General features: G+C 44.9%; 2 protein-coding genes across 8 annotated transcripts in view; one reads left to right on the forward strand and one right to left on the reverse strand.

Moving 5' to 3' along the window:
- PEAK1 (pseudopodium enriched atypical kinase 1) overlaps positions 1 to 3,808 on the reverse strand; it is a 111,541-nt gene extending 107,733 nt beyond the window's left edge. For all 5 annotated transcript variants that reach the window (XM_054642121.2, XM_077185641.1, XM_077185642.1 and 2 more), the window contains exon 1: positions 3,626 to 3,808. The gene's annotated coding sequence lies outside the window, so the exon portion shown is untranslated. The remainder of the gene's footprint in view (positions 1 to 3,625) is intronic.
- A 189-nt stretch (positions 3,809 to 3,997) lies between these two features.
- The window catches only part of HMG20A (high mobility group 20A), a 41,062-nt gene continuing 20,569 nt past the window's right edge, over positions 3,998 to 24,490 (forward strand). Inside the window, exon 1 of one of the 3 annotated variants that reach the window (XM_077185242.1) lies at positions 3,998 to 4,096. The gene's annotated coding sequence lies outside the window, so the exon portion shown is untranslated. Of the gene's footprint in view, positions 4,097 to 4,154; positions 4,329 to 24,490 lie in introns of those variants that run through there. The other 2 variants (XM_077185244.1, XM_054642358.2) reach the window with 2 other exon arrangements.

Below are 24,490 nucleotides of genomic sequence, written 5' to 3' on the forward strand. Positions count from 1 at the left end.
TGCTTGAGTCACTCAGCTACTTATCTATCTAAGGCAAAAGGGAAACTGAAAATTTCTTACACAGTTGATAATTTCTGCTTTTGATTTGGAAAACACGGAGCCCACGGCGCTAAACCACAATTTATGGAAATTGCAGCTCAAACACTGGACAACTAGTTAGAATTATTACCAAGTAAAAACAAGCCATTTATCCTTGTCACTGATGTCCTAGGGATTCTAAAGCTGTCACATTCTCCCCAGTGTTGACTTGCTCCACTTCACCCTGCTTTAAAACAGTGAAAGTCAACTAGCAACTCTTCCTCCAGTTTGCAGCCTGTATTTTTCCACTCTAGATATAAAACTGTATGGTAATGGAAACTCTGCATTATTGTGCTGATCCATATGAAACAATAGAAGTACTTCAGCCTTAGGCCAATGTAAATTCCAGTGCAACTCCTGGTCCTCACACAGGAGCTGTGCGGGAGCACAGGAAGGTGGGAAGACTGGTAATGCCGAGTGAGGCTCTGCAGACAAGGTCCCTGCAGCAGCCTGTCCAAGTAATGCACTCACAGAACGGGCTCCATCCACCCCTCCAGGTATCAGCACGGAGAACCCAAAGCCTTTTCCCGTGGGTCTGAGGCTACCCAGCTCCTCCTCCAAAATCCACGGGACTTCACATACACAGAGAGTGGAATTTCCCTCACTGGTGATTTTTGGCTGCCACTAACAGCCAGTAAATTCTATATATGGCTGCAAATAACTTGACATTCTCTCTCTCAACTTTGCTACAGTTATTAAACCAAAACATGTTGTACAAATTATTATTTTTGTACTCGAAGTAGGTTAAAAACATCTGGAGGTGTTAATAGCAGGAAGATAAGAAAGTTACATTTTTAGTTCCCCTGTCAGTTGTTTCCTTTCACACTACAGGCACTCCACAACCTTCTCAGCGCTTTGCACCAGCTCAGCACCATCTCCGCGTCAGAGCCGAGGCATTTGCATTTCAATGCGCTGCCCGTAGCCGAATGTCAGCTCTGACACACCGACTGCACGGGAGGGAGCAGCTCGGCAGGATTCCCGGCAGGATTCCCGGCAGGGCTCCCGGCAGCACAGCAAGGGGACAGCGCGGGGCACCTCGGAGCCCACCCGGCAACCCTTGGGGGCTTTGCCAGAGGCGCTCCAACAGCCTCACAATCAAAAAATAAAAGAGAAAGGACTATTAGCACTGCCTGAAACACAACCTCCCTCATCAGAGAGCAATCAGAACAAGAGAAGCAGTGACAAGGGGGAAAGCTGCAGATCCCTTCAGAGAAAAGGGCAAAGAAAACGTGGGCCATTAGCAGGGATGGGATGGTGTGATCCTAAACCGGGCTGAGAGGCAGCTGGAGGGAAAAGGGAGCCTAAGAGCAAAGACTAAACAGGAAAAGGAAAGGAGACACTCGGGAGTGTAAATTCAGGAACAAGGTAGAGAAAACATGTTACAAGTTAAGTTAGAGGAAGTTTTTTACATACGTATTTTTCCTAGCACAATATAGAACAGTATCACTAGCCCGACTGTAACTGTCAATATTATGACCCTTATCAATAGATTACAAGAGTTATCATAATATTTTGCTATCCTCTTTAGGAAAAAGAAATTAGTCAACATTTAGGAGTCATTTAGCCAAATAGCATCCTCCCCTTTATTTTTCTTTAAATGACCGATTCCAACCAATTCCTTTACATGGAAGGTAAACGGGAAATAATAGATATATTAGTAAACATGCGTGGAAATGGATTTTCTGAAGAGCTGAAAAGTCAGAAACACAAATTACCAAGAAGTGGGAATAGTATTTTGTCTCTTTGCTCTCTTTCACTGAAAGAGCCATAAGACTTGCAGATATGTAGGAAATGCTGTTCCTTCAAACAAACTCTATGCTGTAAAGTAGAAGGAAATGCAAACATTGCATCCATTATGAACTGCAGCTGAGTCAAAGTGCCTACCTGCAGCCAGGCCAGGAAGCAAAGTCTGCTGGTTCCTTGTTCTGCAGCTGGTACCTCCTGCCCAGGCTCAGGAATCACCTGAGCCCCACCTGCCACTGCTCAGGTGAGGAAGGTGTAGTTGAGCCAAAGAGGTCTGTCCAAAAAGGTAATTCAGGAAATCTGTGACTGAATTATCTACATGGGATATCCTAGCAATACGGTAAAGCCATCAGGAAATGAATACAGAAGATTAATCATGGAAAGTTACTCATGGAAAAACTGGTAATTCCTTTTTGCATAGTTCTGTATTTTAGAGAATAAAACAAACTTTTCCTGAAAACACACTAAGCAGTAACTCTGCCAGGAAGATGCTCCATCTGGATAAAACAACTTAGCTACTTTACAGACACAACCTTGTAAGCCAGTATGAAGCTAGATTAAGAGCTCTAACAAGTCCAAACAACCAAATAAAATCTCTACAAGTATTTGCCACTCTTGCTACACCTCTTGATTCAGACTGTCTAGAGGAGGTTGTAAGTCAAGCAAAAGTCACACAGAAGGAAGTAGATCCAGTCTGTCACAAAGGCAGTTGTTCAGCTGGCAATTTTAAGCAAGTTAAAGTAAACTTTCTAACTATAGAACCTAATTATTGGAATTCCATAAAGTCTTGGTTCCTAAAACAACTGTGTGTTCTTTCCTTCATGCCCATATATCTCCATATGTTATTTTTTCTGTAAATATCTGGGAATAAAATGTTTTAGCAGACATCAGACAGCCTTTAAGTCACAGCGAGTAAGGGGAAAAACTTTAGAGGCACTTACAAAGCAGTTAAAGAAGAATGAGCTCTACAAAAGTAAATGGCAAAGACCTAAAGTAAACAGAAATTATGCTATCTGTGAAGGAGCCCCTGTTAAATCCGAGGTCAGAGATCCACCAGAGAACATTCCTCCTTGCCCTGCGCTCACCTCGGAGCAGCCTGGCCATTCTGCATCAGGTATCAGCTGCTCCACAAGTAACAGCCAACTGCAAAGTATTCACATCGTTTCACTTGCTGTCCCACGCGAATCCCAGCCCAGCCTCAACCTCACCCTCAATAAAAACTGGCAAACAGACCGACCCACCTACAAATCCAAAACAACCTTCGAGAGAAAGGACCGAGAGGATGGAATGCAGCTACACACGTACGCGCTAACGCGTAAAACCTTTCAAGTCAGTAATTGGTAATAATAACAGAGCAGGGACAGAGCCCCGGCAGGAGCAGCATCCACCCGGCACCCCCAGCAGCTCTATCCCGGCAAATTCCTCGAAGGTGTCAGCGCGGCGGCAGGCGCTCCCCGGCGGGGCGCGGGATGGCGCCGCACGCTCCCAGCCGCGCTGCGGGCTCGGCCAGCGCCCGGGGCTGCCGGCGAGCACCCGGGGGCCCCGCGCCGCCCCCGGGGGCGAGGGCGCCGCTCGGCCCCGTGGGGGCCCCGGCGCGGCTGCCGGCGCCAGACGGGCTCTGCGGGCGCCGCTGCGACCGGGACCGCGGCGGGGCGAGGGAAGCCGGGGGACCCGAGGGGAGGGAGTGACGGGCAGGCGGCGGCTGCGCCCCGCCGGAGCCCTGCTCGCTGCCCCCGCCGCGGCCCCGCTGAGGAAAGCTGACTGCCGCCGCCGCCACCCCCCGGCCTCCCCTCCCGTCTCTCACCTGGCAGGGGCTCTCCGGCCCCGCGGCGCCTCCCGCGGGGAGGCGGCGGCTGCACCCCGGAGGCTCCGTGCGGGCTCGGGCTGGGGCTCCGTTCCCGCCGGGCCCCGGCGAGGACGCGGCTCCCGGGACGGGGCTGCGACCGCCGCGCCCGCGCGCAACAACCAACTCCGGGTGCCGCCCCCCGCGCGCGCACCGCGGCGGGAAGCCCCGCCCCTCGCTCGCTCATTGGCTGCCGCCGGTGAGCGGGCGTGGCGCCACCGCGGGGCGTGCGAGGCCTTCGGGCGGCCCGGAGAACCGCCGCGAGAAGACTACAACTCCCGGCGTGCACCGCGCGCGGGCCTTTAAATGCGTCCCGTCAGTTCGCGCGCGCGTGTGTGCAGAAAGCATGTGCTTCCGCCTGTGGTGGTGAAGTAGTCCCGTTTCGTGGTTTGAATTCCAGCCCCGCGCTGAGCCGCTGAGGGGAGCGGAACCGTAGGTGCCGAGCCGGGAGTGCTCCTGATTTGGCTGGGCCTTCTCCCGAGGGGCTCCGCTGGGGCAGGCGAGAGGGCCTCGCTGAGGCGGGAGCGGAGAGATCCCAGCAGGCGGGGCTGTAAAGTGGCCGTGCGCGTGAGGGAGGCGCGGCGGCTGCGCGGGCTGAGGGGACCCGGCTGAGGGGACGCGGCCACCCCCGGCGACCCCGGCCCTGGCCGAGAGCCGCCGGCAGGTCAGTAGGGACGAGCCCGCAGCCCCTCCTCGGCCGCGGCGGGCAAGGAGCCGGCGGGCGGCCGCGGGTGCCGTGGCCCGCCGTGAGGGGGGCTGGGGGAGCCGCCGGAGCTCACGGGGGGTGAGGGGGAAGAACCGGATGAGGGTCTAAGTGCTTGGCTTTCGGTGTTCTCCATTCTGTATCTTTCCACGGTTCCCCCAAAGCGATATTTCATGGCTCTTTAGTTCTATTTATTTGTCCTTTCTGTAGGTCCACTTAACGTTCCCTTGTCAAGCAGGTGATTTATTATGGCATGATTTTCTGATACTTCTCTCCAGGTTTCCACACTCAGTTCCCCGTTCCTGGGGAACCAAGTCTCTTATTCCGAGGTGGTAGAAAGAAGCCCCGACCCTGGGGTTGGAGACACCGGGGCCTCGTGCCTTGCGAGGCGCCATTCATTCCAATCCTCTGGAAAACCAGCGCTAGGGCGAGAAGGAGCAAGGACAGGGGAAATAGAAATAAAAGGGCTCCCGCTCTCTAAAGTAGCGGCCTCCAGCTTTTTTTGGCTGTCAATAAAGAACACTTTTTATCATACATCTCTCATGTATGTAAATTTATTGGTTTATCAGTTATCTACATGTAGTACTGTTTGGATATATACGTTATGAAACAAACTCAGACATAGAAATTGAGAAAGGATAAGACAAAAGGGAAATAGACTGTATTTTAAGGCATTAATCCATAAAGCTGCAAATAATGTAGCTTTTTTTTATTTGCCTTGCATGTGACCCCCTTGACCACTTTTAGAGCACATGTATGTTGTTCTGAAGTGACCATTCTTAACTTCTGAGGAGTGTAAACATAAACTGCTGATGAAAACAAATAATTTATTTTTCATAACTTTTCTTTTTTAATCCTGGCCACATGTGTAGGGACACAACCTATTTGAAGATAGTGAAATGATAGTGAAATGCTGTTTTACTCTTGGCTTTTTTCACACCTGTATCATATGCCTGTTAGAAGGGATGAGATATTCATTATTTCTAGAACTATATCTCTTGGTGGCAGGTACTGTAACTTCAGAGTTCAGGAAATTGAGGGAAACTGGTAATTTTTTTCCCTATCCTTAGAAATCTGGCATGTCTTGAAATAGAAGTTGAGAAGTTTGGCTTAGAAATGGTGTCTAAAGTGTTTGAGTTAGTCTTTGAAATCCTAAGTTAACTCTTATATAGGATCCCAGCAAAATGTTAGAAAAATGAGAGATTGTGTGATCTGACCACACTGTCCTGGTTAGAAATGGGTTTTTGTTCCTTTGGTTGCCCCTGGTGGGGCACAGAGGGTATGTGGTGATGACCTTTCATGGCTCAGAAGAGGGAGGAGAGAATTGTGTTCCTTTAGTGCCTGAGGCTCGGGTCCAGCTCCTGTATCTGACTGTTAGAAGGTGACTGTAACAATTTCTGGTGCTCTGCAATAAAGGAACCTCAAGGAGAGAGCTTCTCACTGTTTACACCGTGTGCTCCGCAGGGGATTTCCCTGGCCCAGCTCAGGCTTGCAGGGTATGGCCAGCCCTGCCCCCAGAGCTGAGCTCGCTGTGCTGCTGCTGCCTGCCCTGACTGTGAGCTGTGCTTTTGCTTGTGTGGCATCACAGTGTCACTGTCAGGGCACAGGAATGGAGGGAATTGTGCACGGGTGTGTTGGGGCTGACTTTGTAACCTTTGTCGGTGTCTGTTCCCAGTGAAGTTAAATGAAGGGTCGCTCATTATCCAGGTGTGTCTCCTCACCTGCCACAGCAGCTCAGCCTTCCATGCTAATTGCTGCTCCTTGACTAAATTGGAAGTGTTTTAGGACCAGTTATTCAGTGGGATTTTTCTCAAACTCATCCAAGTTTCTGAATTCTTGCTGTACTTCTTGCCCTCTCTGGGCTGTGGGTGAAAAATTGAAGTATTCCTGCTCAGCATGGCTGCAGTGCACACAGAGCTGTGCTTGGTTTTTTTGGGTGTTGTGGCATGTGCTGTGAGGAATTGTTAGAGAATAAAATAATGGAGATACTCTGGATAGTGATCTGTGGGAGAGATGGTGACTCAAGGGAACAGGCCTTTACAATTTTGAGGGCAGTAGGTGAATACAGAAAAGTTGTCTTTTTTTTTCCCCAGTTGTTCATGTACCTTTTAATAAAATGCTATTTCAGTTTATAATGTGAGTGGCTTGGGAGTCCCAAAATGAAGTTGCTTTCTGCATTCCTTCTAGCTTTTTTGTTTTTTTACTTCAGTGATTTCCCTTAGAAAGAGAGGGAAAATGTTTCTTGTGTCCATGGAAGCTGTTAAGCTATTTTTAAGACAAGAAGAGCGATCAATAAACACACTTCCACACTAAGTGTTCACAAGGTATGAATTACTAAGTGTAGGTGGTTTTCAGAAGCCCCTGGTTTTTCCAGAGGATTGGAAGCAGGTAAATGATGGTTTTTCCAGGGGATTGGTTTATGGAAGCAGGTAAGGCTGGTTGATGGCCATTTGCAATACACAGTCAGTTAAAGCTTTGTTGCTGCAGGTCAGGCTCCATGGCAGGATGGGCGGTGTTGGCCACACTGGGGGGTTGTGGCTCCTTCCTGCCCAGTGCCACCAGCAGCACTGCTGGCTCTGATGGCACCTGTTGGTTTTTGCTGGACTTGGACTCCGTGGTCCTTGTGGGTCCTTTCCAAATCTGCATATTCTGTACTCCATGGTGCAAACCTGTAGTCTGATTCTGGACCTGGAATTGTGGGGGCAGAGCAGCCACATCTGGGTTTGTGCAGGCACTGCCAGTGGGACAGGTCTGGTGATAAGCATTTCATTGCCAGACTAGTCTGTTTTAATCTCTTGCATAATGGGATTGTTGGGATGTATATGGTAAAGCTATTTGTATGCACATTAATCCCACAGATGACTAATTCTTGTTAAAGGAATAACTTGCATTGTTCATAGCTGTTGTTATAGCTGTTCAAAGCTGGGACTGACACTTGATTTCTGAAGCTCTACTTGGTACCACTTTGACAAGGACAGCTTTTGATGAGTTGCAGCTGCACCTACTTTTGAGTGTGTTTATTTGTGAGAAGTCTTCATTCTGTGTTACAGGGAAACAAAACCATTTAACTGTGGAATACCTTCCAAGTTTCTTCCAAGCTCTAAATGTTTTAGGAAATCTTTTTTGTTCCTAGACCTTACTTTTGCAAGTTCTGATGTACTTGGAAAAAAAACTGTCTTTCAGAAACATTAGGAGCATTATTGGCTAGAGTGTTTTAACAGCAAATATGTTAAAAACAGCCTGTGCTGTGTTGCCTTCATTAATGATTTTAATCCTAGAAACAAATAATCCTGCACTGTTTTGCAGGAGACTGTGGCAAGAGCTGACTTGGCTGACTGATTTCAGTCTTTTGGACCATACATCTCTCCTGGCATACAGTGAATTGCAAAATAAATCTTATATTTCACTATTTCTGAAATTCCTGTGACTTGGATTGTTTATACTGTTTCTTCATGTAAAAAGGAATGGAAATCTGAGACATTGGAATGTGCCTTTTGTGCATCATGGCTGGGATAGGTAATGAGGTGAGCAGTGGGCACCCTTAGCCTGCAGCTCAGGATACTGGGATAGCATGAAAATGGCAAAGGATGGTTTGGTCACAAGATTGAGGGGCAGAAGGCTTTGTGGCTGACAACAAAAACCTGTGAAGTGCATAAGAGAATGAGGGTAGCAAAGTGTTGGTTATTAGTTGACTTCAAGAGGCTTAAGACTGACAGGATTTATTTCTGGATCCTTTTTTCCATTTTTTTTCTTCCCCTAACAAGTGCAAAACACAGAGGATTTCTCAGCAATTTAGTGAATTAACAGGGGAAAAGTCTACTTTTGTTTTATTATTGTGTTCAAATATGAAAAGATGATAAATTCATAGCTTTAATTATACGGTGGTGTCTGAGGGATTGTTTGCAGCCAAAAGAAATTCAGCAGTTTTCAACTGCCCTTCAAAATGTCATCTGTAGAACTTGCCAGGCTTTGTTTGGAGGGGTTCTCAGTCTTAACCAAATGGTGGCTAAAGCAGGTCTGACTTGGCTGTGTCTGTTCTGTAGTTCCTTTTATTTCAGGTAAGTAGTATGGCATGAATCAGTGGGGTTTTTGTCAATTTTTGTGTTTGTTACTTAAGAAATAAACTATTTGTTCCTCTTGGAATTCCCGTGGCTGCTGTTTTGAAGCCTTGGATATAAGGCAGTGCATTTCTTCTTAACTTTGGAGTATTGTTTGCTGAAATCCAGTAATTGGCAAAACATTTAGTAATGGAAATGAGAGAGATCTGGGGAGAATGGACTTTGTGTAAGAATAGGCTAAGTAATCTCAGGCTGGTGTCCAGGCCATAATGATGTGTTGAGCAAAGGCTGAGTTCCTGATGTAACAGCATCAGTGCCCCATACCAATATGGAGGATGTGCTGTGCCTAGCAATGTATGGCAAGTGTCCATCTCCACAGCTGGGAAAGCAGTGGAGAGAGAACTGTGCAAAACAAGTTCTGGTAATGGCATGAGACTGTACAGGACAGAAAACAGATCAACACAGAGCAAGGTGCTGGAAACAGTAAACTGTGAATCTTCTGTCACATTTCCAAATCTGGAGTTTGCTAAGGCTGCATTTCTGACAGGAAAACTGGGGAGCCAGGAGGGTGTTCCCAGTGTGGGATAGTGGCACATGGAGCTGAGAGCAGAAAGTTTGGAGTACAAGCTTTGCAGTTTGCCAGTTTAGGGGTGTTGTTTCCTTACTTGTATTCTACCCTGGCTATGGTGCTGCTCTTCTGCCCCAGTTCTCCCTGTCTAGCTTTAAGAACAGTCTGCCTTGTTTGAATTTTCTCTTATCCAGGACATTTACAAAGGTACCTTCTGATACCTAAAGGATAAAAAAGTAAGACTTAGCGAAGTAGGATATTCAGATTAATGCTACCATCTCTTCAAATATACAAACATCTTGTTGGAATATCTCAATAATCACAAATTCAGTGGGATTTCTAGAGCAGAGGAGCAAATGTTCAGAGTCTCCAAAAGTCCTGAAATATTGGCATATTGGAATGCATTTTTCCAGCCCTGACATCTAGTCAGTAGCCATCATAGGTAACCTCCTAAAATCTCTGGAGCAGAGTGCTGGCTCTGGGTGCATTTACTGCAGTATGTTGTAGCTGCTATTGCACATGACTCATGCTGCTGCTGAAATGAAACTGAGATAACCAATATTTGACTAAATCCTCACTGTTTCAATATGTGGGAAACGTGACAGAATAGACTCCAACTTCTCTTTGCTGAACTTGAGATAAGAAATTGCTGCAATTCATGTAAGATATGATGAGCCAGTATAATAAATAATAAGAAGAAATTAATCAGAATTGTAGAATTGAAGTTCTTTTTCCAGACTTATGGGGAAGAATCTCATCTTTCATCAGGAGAATAAACGTTTGCTTTAGATTGGAAAGGGGGAAAAAAGTCATGTCAGTTTATGATATAACCCTAATTTTTTTGGTAATCATATTTTGTCCCACTTAAGACTATTTTGGGGCCCTCTGTTACTGGAATAGCTTCAAATGTTCTTCATTTCTGGCAGCAGTGGAATTTTGGGGAGAGCTGAATGCAGCCTGTGGAGTTACAGCAATGTACATCACTAACTCCTGGCTGTGTTACTCACATCCCTTTTTCTTCTGCCAGCTGCTTGTTGGATCCTTTGCTGAGCCATTTCACCCTTTCATTTGCCATAAACTAATTTGGTAAATGAACTAAATGCTCTTCTGTTTCTTCAGCATTCTGAAGCACCATGTGATTTGTCCAGGGAACAGGTGCCAGGCTGAAAGATGATGCTCTAGGAGTAGCTGGTAGCTCAACAGGCTTAGGCTGCAGTGAAACCATAGCCTAAGGCAGTGGACAGCTGCTGTCTGCACCTTCCAGCACCTGGCTTGTCTTCATGCAGGCAGAGGATCCTTCTGGATGCTTCTCTGGATGTCTTGTGAGAGCTGCAGCCCACTGCTGGCAGAACAAATCCCAAAAGTTATCTTGGGTGATTGGAGGTGGCTCTTCAGGCTTGATACGACTTTACCACGCATGGCAGTAGGAGTTGCCATGCACATTCTTTTTCAATTAGCTCTGGTATTTCTTTGAGCCCTTCCTTTCAACTGTGCCTAGTTGGAGATCCTGAGCCTCCTCTCTTTCCAGGGATTCTCCCAAAGGGAAGAAGAGTTAGGGAGTTCAGTAGCTCTGTAAAATGTCCAATAAGCTGTAACCAGCTGAGAAAGGGGGAAAGGGCAAGACCGTCCTCTTTGCAGCAGCAAGTTACTGCTTTGTAAACGATCAAAATCTAGGTTGTATCAAAATATGCAAAGCTTGAGCATTAGAGAAATACAATTTTCAGGCCTCCTCCATCTTAGCCACCAGTATTTTGCTGGTTTCCCATTCTGTGTCAGTTGAGAGCTGTGTCTCAATCGTGTGACATCACCAGGATCCTGTAAATTGTTCACTAACGCCAAACATGTACTTGTAATGTAGAAGCACAAATATTTTTTCTTTAAGCTCCCAATATAGGAAAAAGGTGAGAGAAAAGCTTCTGAATCATATTAGTTTGATCCCTGCTTTCTAAATGTCAATTTCAAGTAACAGATAGTGCATGATTCATATTGCTTGCTGATGGTTTTGAACAAAATGCCATCAGTTTCAAACTTGTGGGTTATTTGTGGAGAGGTAATGTGACAAGTGCTTTTTCAGTAGTTGTGCTTGACTAACCTGGTTCAGCTTTCTGTTTTTAAAGAATGTACTCAAGCAAACCAGACTTGATACTTGGTGCCATTAAAACAAGCCCAGCTCTGGACAGGTGTGGGCTGGGAAAGCCTCCTTGGCAGCACTGACATGAGGAGGTGTTGGAGGTGACAGGATAATCCAGCTTGGGGACATTAGCATTTAGTGAAGCTTGAGCAGCTAAGCCTTAGGTATAAATAAGAGTACAGAAGAATCTGAACAGGCAAGGTAGAGCACGTGTCTGCTGCAGCTGGCACTGGTGCTGCTGCAGCTGCTTTGGAATTCAGAAAGGGTTGCTAGCACACTGGAAAAAGATCCATTTGAACACGAGTTTAAGGCATATTTTAACTGCTAAAAATACAGGCAGGTGCAGCTTTAACTTCTTGAAATGATACATTTATCAAATAACAACTTAATCAGAGTTTATTGATAAAGGCTCTTAGCTTATAGGGTCTAACCTGTGAAATGATAACAAAATCTCCATGACAGCTGCAGTAAGAAGTTGTACAAATTTACTGTAAGTGCCATAAGTGCCACGTGGGACAGCTGCTGTAGTGATGCTTCTTACTTTAACACCATGATGAAGGTTTGAATTCCTGTGTTTCTGGTTTTTAGCAGAGGGGAGTGCCTGGTGTTAAATGGGTCACAGTGATCACCCTCATCCCCTCTGGCCTGTTCCTGTGGCTGTACTGCAGCTTTTTTTATAAGGAAATAAGCTTTTCTAATCCCAGCCCAGGAAATTTTTGGAAAGTACAAAAACTTTGCATGTATTTGTATTAAACTAACCCAATGGTCTTTGTCTTGACATAAGATTGTTCTTCTGTTTACATTTGGATATAAAAGCCTGTAGCATTGTTAACTGCATATTAAACTTAGACTGTGAGACTTTATGTGAATTGTTTTGAATGTGTAGTGATGTGAAAATTTTCCAAATATCAAAGATACTTTTCTTACTTGAGAAATCTTTTCTGTTAATATTATTTTAACCTTAAAAAACTTAAAGTTCATTGCAAGTATGGAAAGCTGTGAACTCTGTTACAGATGGCTTACTTCAATTTTTTCTATTAGAAATACACTTTACATGTTTGGATTTTTTTAGGCAAGTTATTTATATCATTTTATTGCCACTTGTAAAAACATGCATTCTGTCCCAAAGTCATTTCAACAAAGTATTTCTCAAGGGAATTACAGAGCAGACATTTATCAGGAAGGATTTGCAAGGCATGCAGAAAATAACTGATCACAAGGAACTTTGCAGCACGTTCTTCAAGTTTTTGTTCTCACATTGCTGTTACATGGAAAACTACTATATTCAAATAACCACATGCAAAGGGTTTCCATTTTTATAGTGAGGAAGAGTGGGAAGACAGATTTCAAATGCATACTAAAGGCTGGATACAGTTTAAAAAAAGATAGCCTTCAGCTTTTATCTTCATGTCTTTATATTATAGACTTGTGTGAATTACTTTAGAAAAGTGTGTTTTCTCCATTGATCCAATTTCTTTATTGAGGCAATTCCTTATTCACAAGTCTGAGATCAGTAATGTTTGTCAGCTCAGTGTCTCTATTTTTCCTGGAGGCATTTGAGTGGTGCTCTGTAAATGTAGGGACCTGCTGCTCTCTAGCTCTGGTGCATGCTTGGGTGTTTTCAGTGACTGATCAGTAGAAGATTCTGGGCAAGTGATGAGTCAGGATTGTGCTAGTGCAGCAATACATTCTAACCTAGAAAATGTCTGTCCTGTAGATAAATTTTACTCAAATCAGTTGTTAGTCTGTAATAGGAAATGTGTCTGTCATATTTGTACTTTTGAGACTTGAGTGTCTCTGCTTCTGAACTGCTTTCTAGCATCTCAGGTCTGTGGATGTGTTTGTATACCATTGTAACTAAAAATACAGAAATTTGAGCAATTGGAGGTTTTGCAGATCAGATAAAGGAGTTTCCTGGCATTTGCTGTGACTTGAGACTGCTAAATAATTTAGCATTTTAAAGGTGAATGAAATACAAAGAAGCACAACAGCATTGACAAAACCAGACAAGACCTAGAATGGCAATTTATTGAAAGAATAGAGACGTGTCAAATCAGTGAAACAGGTGACAAATCAGTTGCTTTTTGGGTGTTGAATGGAGAGGGGGGTTACAAGTGTGTTAACCACTGCAGCAGTTATTGAGGTAGGGCTTGGGTATCACTGCAGAGATGGGTTCATGCTGCTGGTGGCAGGAGTGTTAGTGGGTGATTCATAATCCAGCTTTGGCACAGAATGTCTCTTCAATTTTTCATCTAGTGCTGACTATTTCTTTTGAGATTTAAAGCCCTTTTGTCATGCAGATAACAATATATCCTCTGGCAGGCTAGAAATGAGAACTTCCTTTGCTCATAGGCGATGAAGGGCTTGATGTTACAATATCTTCTTGGTCCCTCAGTCATCTGTCCCTATCATCTTGTGAAAGTGTGTGCAGCTCATTTTGCTGTGCCTTCCACTTGAAGGACAGATGGAACAAGTGGAGTAGCAAACACAGCAGCCCTGAGCTAAGCTTTCCATTTGAAGAAAAGAAAACCTGTTTAAAGCTACTATTGAGTTAAACCTACTTGAAATCACTGGAAGTTGGGTTCTGTGAAGTGAGCCTAATGAGGGACTTTGTTGGAAATGGCAGCTTGTCATTGTTTTTTACAGTTTGTTGAAATGGTTTGAGTTGGGGTAAATACTGCTTATTATACTCAGAATTAAGAGTAAACTTGAGCTTAACTCAAAGGCTGAGGGAGTCTTTGATTAGGGTCAGTATTGGAAGTCCAGCTCGAGCTTCACAGAGGGAAGATCCTGGATTCCTTGCTAAGGTTGTTCTCGATGGAATTTCTGGTTAACAGATGAATACAGTGAAAACCTTCTCTCTGTTCCTGTGCTGTTTTATTCTCCTGTCCCTCCATCTTTGTCAGGGCTGGAGGAGGAGTTGTCTGATACACCTGTGCTCCTCTGGCCACTCTTAGGGCTTTTTCAACTGCTTTTGTCCTGTCTTCCATCCATCCCTGTGTCCTGAAAATAAGCAGTGCTTATTTCTTCAGCTCTTGGTAACCTTCCTAGCAAAAACCCAAAGCAGTTGAGGGCATTTGATGATGTAAATCAGGGTTGATCAGGATTTGAGTCAGACAGTGTAACGTGGTGTCTGCCATAAAGATGACTTCACCTTGGTTTTGAGTAGGTGTTGGGATCAAATGACCTCTAGAAGCCACTTCTAGTCTAAACTTGGAATCACTAAATTTGAATGATGCAAGAGATGTATTCCTTGATTTCTGGGAGTAGGCTTAATTCAGTATAGCAGAAAATGTGGACCTTTCTCATATTGTTTCCTTTTTTTCCCCTTCAGCTGACAAAGAAACTGTGGTGGCTAAGCATGTGCTTGGCTGGGTGGATCTTAATCAGCAAAACTAGTTGGAATCTTCAGATTTTTTTTGTATGCTTAGGGGATACTTGTGTATAAAATGTGTAACATTTATGTGATGCCACAAGTGTTATTGAGAAAGGCATTTTAAATAGGAATACAAATGAGTTCATGCTCATTAAGACATGGATACTTGAGTAGAAGAAAATTTAATTGTGAAGTGAGTGAATGTTTTTGCTTCTTGTTAATTAAACTGTTAGCTGTAAATGAAATACACTTCAATTGTCAAAAGCCACAATTTTTACAAACTGAAATTTTAGACAGGATTTCCTATTCAGCTTGGTTACTTGGCACAGTTTCAAATAATAAACTGCTTGTTTCCTACCTGCTAAACTCCAAGAGCTGGGCTTGCTGTGCTGTGGATGGGAGGTGTTAGTTAGGTAGAGATTGGTGCAGTGTCCTCTGCCAGGATTTTTTATTTACAGAGTACAACCTGCTCTGAGGTTTCCTTACTGCTGCTCCTGATCAGGCAGCAGTGGGACTGGTGATGTGTGTTTGGGGGTGTCCTCATTGCTGAAGGATCAGTGTGTGCTGCTTACAGCAGTCAGGTAAGGCTTCCCTCAAACCTAATGCTTCCTTCTGAGTCTTCTGTCATGAAAAACACAGCTGAGTTCAGATGTGAACTGAACCTGCTGAGTTCTTTTTGGTGCTCTTACCACGGAGCTTTGGAATGCTCTGGCCATATTTTGTCTGTGTTATACATAGATGACCCTTTCTGTAGGTCAGGAAACAGTTCCAGGGTGGGAATTTGCTGTTTTGGGAGACTGTTAAAGACCAGGAAAAACAAGCTTCCATTGCTGTAATAAATGTTTTATCTTGGGACATCTATAAACTCAAATGTGATTGAAGTTTTCATAAAATCTGAAGACCTTTTAAAAATATAATATTTAAAAAGCAATATCATGTCTTTTTGCCTTTGTTTTGGGAGAAGTAGGGAGTAGCAAAATATAAATGAGTGTTTTTTTCAGAGGAGTCTTTTTAAATGAAAAGGGAGTGCTGGTGACTGAGAAGGCAGTTGTCTAACTCAGAAAGCTCCTGAGCTAACTTTGGGGATTAAATGTGGTATTTGATCCTCAGCCAGTCTGTGTGCTTACTTCTAACAGAGTGCAGAAGGTAATCAAAGAATGTAACTTTTCTGTGCTTGCACTTCTGTTGTAAAATGTTTAGGCTCCACAAATCAAAAAAGACAGTAGTGCCTGAACTCTTGTTTTCCACCAGTTGGCTTTGTTTCTGCTCAAGGCAATGAACTTCAGGTTATGATATTATACTGAGGTGAAATCCATGTTGTAGCACTTTTGAAAATAGAAATGTTTTTCCACTTTCCCACTGTTTAATGCTGTGTAAAGCAGAGTGGTGCTGACCTTTTGCAAGGATCACAAGGACTTTAGTTCTTATTTCTCTTTGCAGTAAGAATTGCATGATGTGTATTCAGGTCAGAGTCTCAGCACTCTGAAGATCTCAGAAACCAAGCAAAGACTAACAATTAGTTGAGCTGTCCAAAATAAAGGTTAAGATTGGTAGTGCTTCAGAGTTTGTTTCTGAAGTTTGGTTGTATTCTTAGCTTTGGGAGATTTCCTATATGACCTTTAAATCAGCTGTGCATCTCTACCCATATATAGGGGTATTGGGATAATATTTCTGCTTTAGCTCAGAGGAACCATTTTTACTTCACAAATATATATAGAAATGAAATCATGCAAAAGAAATGTAAAAGCAGTATAAATCTGCTGTTTGCTAAATATGGTAAATACTAAACCTGAATGCCAGATATCTTTCAGAACACTTGTAACTAAACATAAATTAGGAATCTTTCCAAGTGCAAGTGCTTGAAGACATAGTGTTGTGTGAGACCTCCATCCTCATGTCTGTTCAGTCATCAACCTGTTTGAAAAGATTTACATTCTCTTCTAGGGCTAAATTTATTGAGTGCTTTGATCAGCTCTAGTTTTCAAAGCTTGTGCATGTTTCCCACCTGCAGTTTCTTGTTTCCAGCCCATGAGGAGCAGCTATGGAAGAGGGGACTTGGAAGAGGAGATGAAGTCTTGGACTTGCTTTTGCCACGTCCTTCTTTGCTCTTTGGCTCCCAGCCCCAGGCAGTGACACTCTGCTCTTTTGGGTTTTCCCTCACTCACCTCGTTTGCCTTCTTGCCTGTGATGTGACAGGAGATGCAAAAGAAGAGGCTGCAGGAGGAAGTTCACACTGCCCTCAGAGCAGTTTCTTTGGGCTGCTGGAGACGGTCTGAGGATGGGGTGCAATATTGCAGATGTGCTGCTGTTGTTCCAAGCACTCAGCCTAGGATATTTAGGCACACTGCTGGCATGGATGCTTTTTTCTCAATGCTACTTCAGCTCCAAAATGAACTATTTTCATTATCTGTGCTAGAGGTGTTCCAAAAATGTGCCCTCTGCCTGCAAAAATCCCATCCCTCACATGCATCTCTGGATCTCTTGTGTATTGCTTAGCACTGGAGAACAGTCAGACCACTCCAGTGGCTTTATGCTTTTGTTGGTTTTTTCCCTTGTTTTCCATTCATGATGCTAACTATTGTCTTTTTCTCTTGCTTTTGGATGAAGATGAGTACAGGGAAAGCTTTATTCTAACTTCTCTACATTCTGCTGTTGATTTAAGTTGATTCTTTTATGGAGCCATGGAAGTAGTGGGGTTTTGTATGATTTTAAAATTTCTGTGAGCTCTCCCTTTGGTGCTGAGAGGGGTGTCCTGGAATGTGCCTGGTTTAGAGCACAAAGTTTGTCTTTTTATATTTTCCTGAATTTTTGTTATTGGTGTATTCTTTTCCTCTCGGATCCATTTTAACACATTTTGTCTGTGAACTCAGACAGCTTTCAAACCTTGTTAACAGTGGTAAAAGAATCTGACTGCTGTTCCTGGAGAGGATGCTTTGGCAGGACTGGGCTGTTTTTGCTGTTTCTTTTCTTTTCAGAAATCCAGACAAGGTTTTGTAAGCAGTGTCCACAGATGTATTGATGCTTACATGAACCTCTTGTCTGTTCCTTTGTGCTCACTTTCCTTATTAGTTTTTCCATCAGAGTGTTTCCAAGGCCTTTACAAATCTCAGCCTGTGATATCAATGGTACCCCTGTGGGACTGCAAGAAGAGCCTTGGCTGAAAAGGGATTTTGGTTCACTTCATGTGATGTACCTCCAAACTTGAATTTCTGATAGATATTAAACTATTACCAGAGAGGTTTAGGGCCAGATTAGAAACAAACAGCCCAACTCAGTTCTTCACTATTCTGGCTATTAGAAAGTATTTGCTAATAGCAGTTCTGTTGCTCAGATTTATATGCCTGTTCTTTTGCACAACTAAGGCTATCTAAAAATTGTGATTTCTTCTGCAATGGTTTGAGGGTTCAAACTCATTTTATGTTGGAATAAAATGCCATACTTGTTTTATGTTGTATGGCAACAGTAAGAAAATAAGAACAAAAATGTATGGAAGCTGACATGTCATATTTTTTGCTAAAGATGGATCTTCTGTGAAAACAGGCAGAATGAGTTGCTTGTTTTGTGTGAGAATCACTGACTCTTCCCACACTTCATTTCCTCTAACCTTTGTCCCTGTACCCATATCAGTGCATTTAAAATATCCAGTTCCATGCTGTCTTTGTGGCTTTTGAGGTCAGAGTAGATGCTTTTGTGTTGGGTCATGATGCCTGTGGTGAGTCATTCTTTTAAGTGTATACTCAATCTCTTTCTCAGTGCATTCTCACATCCAAAGTATTCGACCCCATGTTCTGTAAATGGCTGTAATGACTTGTTTTGGTGAGTATGTGCATGAAAAATTCCAATCTGTATTCCTCTGTGGCAGCAGCCAGAGCTTCCTCTTGCAGAATATAAGTGAGCTTGGAGTATTTGCTCCACTCCTGTACAACTTCTGTGATGAATAAAGCTTTGAGGAAGAGCAAAAGTGCTAAAATAGCTTTAAAACGACTTTCCAATCTCATCAGGTGTATGCAGTCTTCAATTATTTTATTTTCAAGTATGTGACTTTGCATTTCTCTGGCCAATCCCAATCAGGATTCCTTGACATTCAGTTATCTCTAGTTCAGAAGACTTGTTTGGCATTTTAAATCAAAGTATTCCTCAAGCATTAATTAATACTGTTTCTTATTTCACTGGTGTGATGCTGGTAAATGTTTGAACTGGGTAAACACCATGAAAAACTTCAGTCTGTTCATTTACATTTTTTAATAACTGCTTTGCTTATGGCACTTTTATGTTTGCATTGCACAAACAGCGAGTGATTGACTCTTAGAGACATAAATGCTCAGAGGAATGGAGCTGCAGTGTTGAAGGGAAGTGACCTCTGCTCACTGCTGGGGGAGCTGGGTGCTTTCTGGCTCATGGGCTGTGGGAAGTCTCTGTGTTCCAGGCACTTCCAGTTTGTGACGCTGGAGCTGCTGCTTGTGGGGTTTTTGGGGCGCCCCTTGTACCCCCTTAATGGGAAAGGAGCTGTTGGAACACTTTGTCCTGTGAAATACGGGGTCCTCACTCCCAGAGGAGTTCTCAAGTGGAAGAGCAGGGGAAGAAGAATGAATTGCCTATAGTAACTGGAAATTCTGAAGGCATTTTTATGTGCAGATTACAAAACCTGCTCCCATCCCTGGCAGTCATCTGTTGGACTTGCTGTAGGTAGAGTGATTAATGAAAAAGAAAACATTCTCAAGATTTATTTTGAGACTTATTTTTTGTGATCTGAATGGTTTCTGTGTTCTCATGTGAGATCTGTAACACACAAATTAAATTAATTTTGCAGAATTGTATTTGTTACTGGTATTAGTTTAAATGGCAATTGATGCTATCATGAACAAAGTTAATTCAGAATAAAATGAACTATCCTAATCCATAGGTGTGTAATACCTGCAGTGAAGGCCTAGATAGCAAAGCATTCCCTCTGGATACCAGAGGTAACCACAGTTACTGGTTTTAGCTATCCAGGGATCTATAGCACCATTAGTTTTCATCTCTTTGTGGGCTTTTGTTTTCCCTGAAGTGATCTAAAAGCTGGTTTATTTGAAATGCAAAATTTCACTCATGTATTTGAAGGGAGAGAATCAACGTGGGACTGTTCTTGCCTTTGTTGTCTGGAGAGTTGAGTATATTCCTTTCCTGTGGCTTCCATTTCAGACATCAGCAAGGTTTTACACACACACATATATATATATATATATATTTATATGTATGTGAGAGATGTCTTGTATGTGCCTCATCCTAAAACTTCATATAAATTAGAATAGACTGCAGAATTGAACTCTTGTGTTTTTAAAATACATGTTTGCAGATGTTTGACAGCTGTTTCTAAGGTCAGAGTATGAATAGCTTTGTTAGTGTTTGCTGCAAAGACCCAATTAAACTAAACATAAACCTCAGCTTTACATCTTTCCCTTCTTTCCTTAAGCTGCTTGGAAATGCAGTTGAACTCTGGAATTTTTTCCTACAAGTCTCTATTTTGGTCTGTGGTGTTTCTTTGTTTTTACTGGCAAGAAGTAAAACTAAAAGCAGTTGGCTATTCTCTGGTATGTAGTTTCTGACAAAAACTTTTTTTGACAGAAAAACCTTCGTCCCATTAGGTTGAGCTTGCAATTTTCCTAGTCACAAAAACCTTTGTCTAAAGAGTTGCCTGTAGGGAAAAAGTAAAATCTGATTTTTTGCAGTGAAGTATTTTAGATATCGAGCTTCTTCTACAGCTTGATGGAAGAAAAGGCTCTGTCAGAGCGTCTGAACTTCCTCTGACAGCTCCAAAACCTTGTGGTTTTAATAGGAGATGGACTTGGGTTTTCTTTCTGATGTTCTGGTTACTTGTGGAGAGGCAGAGGAAGTGATAGTCCTCTGCCTTTTTGGTTTTTCTCTCCGTGAATCTGAATTTTTTTCTCAGTCATCTGCAATTAGATTGTTTGCATTCTGAAGTGCTTGGGTTCTGATGCTGAGATAAGGAATGCTGTGATTCTTCTGTGATGTAGCAGATGATTGATTGGTTTTTTGTAATCTGTTAGCCTCTAAATGGTAAAATTTGGACATATTTACTCTGGCAAAGGGGGATGAGAGACTTGAGGAGAAAAATTCTCCACTCAGCAGTAACGTTTCTAAAACTAGAGCTGGTGATGAGGTAATTGGAACTCCTGCAGTGTTTTATAATCAGCTTGTAAGTTGGATTTCTGATGCTGACTTCATATTTAAATATGCTTAACCATAATAAATAATCTTACCATGTAATTGGATGGCTAAAGAGTTTAGTAATTTATTTTTTTATTATTCATAAGATGATCTGTTGTAATGTAGCCATTGAAAAGGCAACATTGTTAACACTGTTCTCCCTTTTCCCAGTGTTCAGGGGCATTTTAGGCTTTACCTGGCCTTGGGATGAGAAGGAAATCAGTGTGGATGTGCCAGTGACTCAGTGGTGACATGGGCTGTGCACACCCTGCAGTGCCAGTGACTCAGTGGTGACATGGGCTGTGCACAGCCTGCAGTGCCAGTGACTCAGTGGTGACATGGGCTGTGCCCACCCTGCAGTGCCAGTGACTCACTGGTGACATGGGCTGTGCACACCCTGCAGTGCCAGTGACTCAGTGGTGCCCAGGGCTGTGCACACCCTGCAGTGCCAGTGACTCAATGGTGACATGGGCTGTGCACACCCTGCAGTGCCAGTGACTCAGTGGTGCCCAGGGCTGTGCACACCCTGCAGTGCCAGTGACAGTGGTGACATGGGCTGTGCACACCCTGCAGTGCCAGTGACTCAGTGGTGACATGGGCTGTGCACACCCTGCAGTGCCAGTGACTCAGTGGTGCCCAGGGCTGTGCACACCCTGCAGTGCCAGTGACTCAGTGGTGCCATGGGCTGTGCACAGCCTGCAGTGCCAGTGACTCAGTGGTGACATGGGCTGTGCACAGCCTGCAGTGCCAGTGACTCAGTGGTGCCCAGGGCTGTGCACAGACCCTGCAGTGCCAGTGACTCAGTGGTGCCATGGGCTGTGCACAGCCTGCAGTGCCAGTGACTCAGTGGTGCCCAGGGCTGTGCACAGACCCTGCAGTGCCAGTGACTCAGTGGTGACATGGGCTGTGCACAGCCTGCAGTGCCAGTGACTCAGTGGTGCCCAGGGCTGTGCACACCCTGCAGTGCCAGTGACTCAGTGGTGCCCAGGGCTGTGCACAGACCCTGCAGTGCCAGTGACTCAGTGGTGCCATGGGCTGTGCACACCCTGCAGTGCCAGTGACTCAGTGGTGCCCAGGGCTGTGCAGAGCCTGCAGTGCCAGTGACTCAGTGGTGCCCAGAGCTGTGCAGAGCCTGCAGTGCCAGTGACTCAGTGGTGCCCAGGGCTGTGCACACCCTGCAGTGCCAGTGACTCAGTGGTGCCATGGGCTGTGCACACCCTGCAGTGCCAGTGACTCACTGTGACATGGGCTGTGCACACCCTGCAGTGCCAGTGACAGTGGTGACATGGGCTGTGCACACCCTGCAGTGCCAGTGACTCAGTGGTGCCCAGAGCTGTGCAGAGCCTGCAGTGCCAGTGACTCAGTGGTGCCCAGGGCTGTGCACACCCTGCAGTGCCAGTGACTCAGTGGTGCCATGGGCTGTGCACACCCTGCAGTGCCAGTGACTCACTGTGACATGGGCTGTGCACACCCTGCAGTGCCAGTGACAGTGGTGACATGGGCTGTGCACACCCTGCAGTGCCAGTGACTCAGTGGTGCCCAGGGCTGTGCACACCCTGCAGTGCCAGTGACTCAGTGGTGCCATGGGCTGTGCAGAGCCTGCAGTGCCAGTGACTCAGTGGTGCCCAGGGCTGTGCACACCCTGCAGTGCCAGTGACTCAGTGGTGCCATGGGCTGTGCACAGCCTGCAGTGCCAGTGACTCAGTGGTGCCCAGGGCTGTGCACAGACCCTGCAGTGCCAGTGACTCAGTGGTGACATGGGCTGTGCACAGCCTGCAGTGCCAGTGACTCAGTGGTGCCCAGGGCTGTGCACACCCTGCAGTGCCAGTGACTCAGTGGTGCCCAGGGCTGTGCAGAGCCTGCAGTGCCAGTGACTCAGTGGTGCCCAGAGCTGTGCAGAGCCTGCAGTGCCAGTGACTCAGTGGTGCCCAGGGCTGTGCACACCCTGCAGTGCCAGTGACTCAGTGGTGCCCAGGGCTGTGCACACCCTGCAGTGCCAGTGACTCAGTGGTGCCCAGGGCTGTGCACACCCTGCAGTGCCAGTGACTCACTGGTGACATGGGCTGTGCAAACCCTGCAGTGCCAGTGACTCAGTGGTGCCCAGGGCTGTGCACACCCTGCAGTGCCAGTGACTCACTGGTGCCCAGAGCTGTGCACACCCTGCAGTGCCAGTGACTCAGTGGTGACATGGGCTGTGCACACCCTGCAGTGCCAGTGACTCAGTGGTGCCCAGGGCTGTGCAGACCCTGCAGTGCCAGTGACTCACTGGTGACATGGGCTGTGCACAGACCCTGCAGTGCCAGTGACTCAGTGGTGCTCAGGGCTGTGCACAGACCCTGCAGTGCCAGTGACTCACTGGTGCCCAGAGCTGTGCACACCCTGCAGTGCCAGTGACTCAGTGGTGCCCAGGGCTGTGCAGACCCTGCAGAGCCCAGCCCTGTCCCTCTGGTGTGACTGCACAGGCACTGCAGGTGCTGTGAACGTTTTGGGTGTGCAGTGATTGCTGTGCTTGGGCTCTGCAGGAGGCTTCAGGGGGGTGAGCCCGGAGTGCCTGGGGGCAGGACGGGGCTGCTGTGGCCCTGCAGCTGCCTCCTGACACCCAGCAATGCAGCCAGACTCTGCTGGATCAAATTGTTGGCACGTTTTAAATGGCATTTTTGCTGTTCCTGATGCTTTGACTGTGGGTAAATTTTACCCTTCATTTACAGCATGTATAAAAGGCCCTTGAACTTTGTCGTGTCCTTACATGTGCTGCCCTATAGGAGTGCTGTGAACAGTGCATCCACAGTAATGTTGTGGAAAAGTGACTCATTCTGTCTAGCTCCAGCCATGGATTTGTTCTCACCCTGATTTTAAAGCCACCTGCTTCTGAGTTTTCCTCTCTGCTATACAAGTGTGGTTGGAAATTTGATCACATGGTAGCTTTCAGTCGATGCAAAATGTAACTTGGCTACTTTACTACTAGAATAATAATTACATATCATGGCCTGCAAAAGGTAATGTGAGAAGAAATTAAGAAAGGTTATTTAAATCATATTCTGGTTTTGAATGGTGTTTAATTACTTAATTACCCACTGCTTGATCCTTTATGTGTGTAGTAGCACTTAGATCTTTATGCTGTAAAAGTTTTGCTGTCATTTCCTGAGTAATTCTGTCAGACCATGTTGGTGCACTCTGTACCATTTTGTGTAAGTATGATCTCTGTGGCATGCAACCAAAGTGTCCAGCTGAAAAATTTAAACTGAAAGTTACCAAATAGTGTTGTCCACTTTCTGTGTCATGGAGTCATGATTGCTCAGGGAAGAGAGGGAAAGGAAAAGCTAAATTAAGCCACTTTTTTGATAATGTAGGATTTTTTCTAGGCTCATATAGAGGTTTAACTAATGCCACTGTATGTGTTAGTTGAACCTTTGAAATCCTGTCAAATACTGCTGTAAATAAATAAATAAATCAGTCTCTCTATTCATGTGCAGCTGGTTGCTTTCTTGAGCCAACACAGCCAGTGGTGTAGCAGTACAGTGAACCCAGAGCTGCTCCAGTTTGAATTATTGGCTTTATTTGGAGGAGAGGCTTCCCTGCCTTGAACTGTAGGGCTGGTAGGATTTAGGGTTTAACTGCAGTTTCAGTTTTGTTTTTGCATTTGGGTAGATGTAGTTAAAAAATGAAAATAGGGTATATGTGTGAGCCACTTGTTTCTGTTGCCTTGAATTTAGTTAAATGTATTTCAATGAACATGGAGCTCTGCAGTGGGGCTGAAATGAAGTGGGTATTGATTTTGGAGCA

This window comes from Agelaius phoeniceus, chromosome 13 (genome assembly GCF_051311805.1).
Source record: "Agelaius phoeniceus isolate bAgePho1 chromosome 13, bAgePho1.hap1, whole genome shotgun sequence".
Taxonomy (NCBI): domain Eukaryota; kingdom Metazoa; phylum Chordata; class Aves; order Passeriformes; family Icteridae; genus Agelaius; species Agelaius phoeniceus.